Raw genomic sequence first — 5,308 nt, 5'->3', positions numbered from 1 at the left:
ATTCCAGATGTTGTTCTTCTTTCAGCAGGAAAAGCTCAAATCGCAGTGGTGGTGCACCACAAGTCCCAGCAAGCCAACAAGCAGCACACAGAAGCACATGCACCTGCTAGAATAGCCAAAATGGTCACCCAGGGACAACATTATTTATCAAGGGGGGATAAAGGGGTAGATCAGTTCAGAACCAGACAAGCAGGGGTGTAACTATTGTTTTTTGTTCCCTGATGAACCATGACCATCTTCAATGGGGAAATGCGTCGGGACCTATTCTAACAAGTGTTTTTTAGGGTTTCCAGGGCATTTTTCAGGGTTTAGTCACCAATAAGTGGGGTCGCGCCCCTTTCAGGGAGGGTGCTTCGCTTTTAGACAGGAATAGCCAAAATGGTCACCCAGGGACAACATTATTTATCAAGGGGGGATAAAGGGGTAGATCAGTCCAGAACCAGACAAGCAGGGGTGTAACTACCATAGTCGCAGACCATGCGACTGCTATGGGGCCCAGTGCAAGAGGGGGCCCAGTCTTAGTTGGGATTATCTCCTCTTCTACTGGGGGTGAAAACTTGGTCAGTACTGTACCCTCTAAAGGAACAACTTTTAGCAAATGAGGCAGTGGAAAAATGGCCCAAGGATCATTGAAAGGGTTTAAGCAGAAACCCTTCTGTCCTGTGTGTGTGTGTGTGTGTGGGGGGGGGGGGGGGGGGGGGGGCTGGTTTTATCCTTGCAATGGTGCCCTTGATTCTCTATGTACACCACTGCAGAAAAAACAAGCCTAAGGGTGCATTCACATCACTGTTTAGCTTTCCGTTCTTCTGATCCGTCAATAAAAGAGAGAGAAATAAAAACAGATCCTGTTGCATCAGTTGTAATCCGTTTGAGCCATTTCCGTCTGAGATCTGTACATGCATGCAGTACTTTTGTTTCAGTCTAAAAACGGATCTCAGACAGAAATGGTTCAAATGGATGACAACTGATGCAACAGGATCCGTTTTTTTTTCTCTTTACAGGATCCAGTTTTTTTTTCTCTATCTCTTCCTCTGACGGATCAGAAGAACGGAAAGCTAAATGGTGATGTGAATGCACCCCAAGTCAAAACCAGAGAGTCATGTCAGAATCAAAATATGAGACAAACACAAAGTCAAATACCAGACAGGGTCAGCACCAGGAGATTTTTTACCCCACAAATAAATAGATTACAGCTTCACAATACAAAATATGGAGCATTTAATGGTGCCATTAAAAAGTACAACTCGACCCACAGCAAACAAAGGCCTCATATGGATATGTAAAAAAATAAAAAAATAAAAGTCACGGCCCTAAAAAATTACAAAATTGGCTGCGGTTTTAAAGGAATTGTTCAGGATTTCAACACTGATGGCCTATACTAACTATCCAGTGCTAGAGCTACATAACAACTGCTGATCCCCGCCAGTCTGATATTGATGGGCTATTTTGAGTATAGGTTATCAATATCAAAATCCTGGACAACCCCTATAATGGGTTAATATCTCATAACTTGGCATAGAAGATAGTATTAAAAATACATATTTTTCACATTTTCCTAAATGGGCTGTTACATAACATTTTTTTCCCCCAGATCTCTTAAAAAGACAGCAATTACAGTATTTTTAAAAGTAAAAATGTGGTTTTACTAAAATAAACATACTTTATTTATTAATGTTTTATGATGCGAATATATTTTGCTGCACAGTCCAGAGATTGTCACCATTCACCGTAGTCCTGTCCCCCAAGTGACTCACAATCTAATTTCCCCTATTTCAGGCACACACCTTAGGCCATGACACGTCTGTTTTAAGACCAGTGGTAGTCTATGTGGTTATTCGCACAGCAGTGTTTTTGACTGTCAGTGAAAAACAGACGTCAAAAACTAGAACATGTTCTATCTTGTCCGTTTTTCACTGACAGACTGCCCCCATATAATTGAATGGGTCAATTTTTAACATCCGTCTCTCAGAAAGGCATCAATGAGATAAACATCGTTAAAAATGTCAGTTTTCAACTGACGTTTTTTTTCCCACTGTCGTGTGCATGTAGCCTTAGGCTACTTTCACACTTGCGGCAGGACGGATCCGACAGGCTGTTCACCATGTCGGATCCGTCCTGCGGCTATTTCGCCGTGCCGCCGCTCCGTCCCCATTGACTATAATGGGGACGGGGACAGAGCTCCGGCGCAGCACGGCGAAAGGCCGCCGGACTGCATGACTTTTTAGTCCGGCGGCTTTCGCCGGAGCTCCTCCCCCGTCCCCATTATAGTCAATGGGGACAGAGCGGCGGTCCGGCGAAATAGTCGCAGGACGGATCCAACATGGTGAACAGCCTGTCGGATCCGTCCTGCTGCAAGTGTGAAAGTAGCCTTAGGGCTTTTCACACGAACGTACTTTTTGTGCGTCTGATGAGGAACCATTCACTTCAATTGGGCCGCAAGATGAGGACAGCACACGGAGTCCATTCCAGGGCATCTGCAAAAATATAGAACATGTCCTATTCTCGTCCACATTACGGACAAGGATAGGACTTTTCTATTGTGGCCCAGACGTTCTGTTCTGCAGAATGCACAAGGCCGGTATCCATATTTTGCAGATCTGCAATTTGCGGACCTCAAAATGGGCAACAGTTGTGTGCCTGAGCCTTTGGAGTCTAGGAGGTAACCAGAGTACTCAGACATGCTCCACTGACTTATACTAGGGTACATTGGATTCCGCTATTTTCTACAGCAAATGTGATGGAATCTGCCATGGAGGCTGCCTCCGGCAGATATGTGAACTTTTCTCACGCAGTTTGAACCCAGAATTGTAGTGTTGCAAGTCAACAGTGCTAATCACGCAGCCTGCCCATCATGTTAACTGGCGATAGTATGCATTCAACAAGGTACAGCATGGTAAGCAGTATTATATTCCGGGAAGCAGGCTGTACCTTTCTTTACTACTACTAGTTCAGTAGCATAACCATAAGCACCTGACATAGAGTATCCAGTGACAGTCGTTTTGGTTTATTCTATTATAGGATAATGAACCAAAATAACTTTGTGCGTAAGTAGCAATATTGATTTATGGAGCAAACTTCTATGTCAGAGATATATGTAGTTTTGCTATGCTTATTTGCTAATATACTGCTTGCATACACCTTTTAGAAAGCAGTTATACAGTTGACTGCACTCAACTATGAGGCTGTTTATAACAGCAGATTGCCCTCTTGTGGCAAGATGTACATTTTCAAACACTTATTCTAGGTATAAATAGCAGTGTTTTGGGACTTATTATTGCACCCACATCATCTTGGTTGCCAGTATTTTCACCTCATCTGTTATTGTTTTTTGTTCCCCGATGAACCGTGACCATCTTCAATGGGGAAATGCGTCGGGACCTATTCTAACAAGTGTTTTTTTAGGGTTTCCAGGGCATTTTTCAGGGTTTAGTCACCAATAAGTGGGGTCGCGCCCCTTTCAGGGAGGGTGCTTCGCTTTTAGACAGGAATAGCCAAAATGGTCACCCAGGGACAACATTATTTATGGTGACCAACCCTGGTGGGCGTATTTCCCAAAGGACAGGAACCGTGAGTAAATTCACCACGTAGCCCACACTGTTTTCATGTGGTATTGTCTATGTATAATTGCCCAGGATATGCCCAAGTATCTGTTTCAGTATATTTAGCCACACTCTTTTGTGGGCACATCTATCATCTTTATGTATATTATTTATGTGGGGGGTTATATATAATTTATTTATTTTTTATTATTAGTTTTACAATGTACCATTAAATGTTATGTTTAGAGTTTTTTTCTAAGTAAGCTACTCCAAGATGTAAGATGGACACAATAAAGGGGTAAATTAAAATACCATATCACTGAAGCCGCATGTAAATTAATTAAAAGGTAACCTTTAATCAATATATGATAAAAAGAAACAACCAGAGTCCAAAGTAGTACAGTCAGAGAAGACAATAAATTAGTGACGCATACAGGAAAAGAGAGGTTAAACTTAACCATAGGGGTGTGGAACTGATATCACCCTAGCTGGGGTGACCCCAAACTGGAAGCTACTCCTGTTGCGTTCTGCAAAATGCCTTAAAGGGGTTCTGCAGTTCTTTTAAACTGATGATCTATTCTCTGGATAGATCATCAGCATCTGATTGGCAGGGACCCCCACCGATCAGCTTTATGAGATGGCAGTGGCGCTCCAGGAGCTCCAGGCTCCAGGCCTTCTCTCGGTTTCCCTCAGGCCTAGTGACGTCACGACTAGTATCACTGGCCTGGGTGGGGCTAAGCTCTATTCACTTGAATGGAGCTTAGCCGCGCCCAGGCCAGTGATACTAGTCGTGATGTCACTGGGCCTGCGGTAAACAGCAAGAAGGCCAGCACCTCTGCCTTCTCAAACAGCTGATCAGTGGGTGTCCCGGATGTCGGACCCTGGCTGATCAGATGCTGATGATCTATCCAGAGGATAGAGCATCAGTTTAAAAGAACTGCAGAACCCCTTTAAAAGGGGTTTTCTGATGTGCATCAATATCTTGTGCACCCAAAGTTGTTAAGAGGTATTACCATCTAAGACATTTATGTCATATCCAATTTCCAGACTCACCACTATTGGGAGAATGGGGTCCTTTTTTTTGCTTAAAGGGGTTCTCCCGGAATTAAGAAAATTAAAATTCTTAAATATTTATTATTAGTATATTCTCAAATACCTTTCATTATTTAAAATGGCTCGTTTTGTCTGGGGAGCAATCATCAGGGGAAAAAAAATGGCCGCTGTCCCATTAGTTCACACAAAACCTGTCCTGATCACATATGAGGACAAGGTCCTTCACAAAACTGAGCTAAAGAGCTGCCTCATCCTCCTCTCTGCTCTGCTTGTCAGGGATTATGATCCTGAAATATGGCTGATAAGATCTTCAGCTGAATCTCTGTAGGAATGGAGTTTATGAGGAGACATGAAGTACAGAGAGGATGGACAGGACAGACTGTGGTAAGGGAGACTGCATACAAGTGCTGCTGCTCATTATCCACATGAAAACAGCTCTGTAGCTCACTGCTCTGAAGTAACTGTCCTTCTGTGTAATTAGGACAGGTTTTGTGTGGACTAATGGGACGACAGCCATTTTATTTCTCCTAATGATTGCTCCCTAGACAAAATGAGCCATTATAACTAATGAAAGTTATTTGGGAATATATTAATAATAAAGTAATATTTAAGCATTTTCATTTTCTTAATTCCTAGAGAACCCCTTGAAATAATACTTTATTATAAGTATATTCTCAAATACCTTTCATTATTTATAATGGCTCGTTTTGTCTGGG

Source organism: Bufo gargarizans, chromosome 1 (genome assembly GCF_014858855.1).
Source record: "Bufo gargarizans isolate SCDJY-AF-19 chromosome 1, ASM1485885v1, whole genome shotgun sequence".
Taxonomy (NCBI): domain Eukaryota; kingdom Metazoa; phylum Chordata; class Amphibia; order Anura; family Bufonidae; genus Bufo; species Bufo gargarizans.
This window is presented reverse-complemented; position numbering follows the sequence as displayed.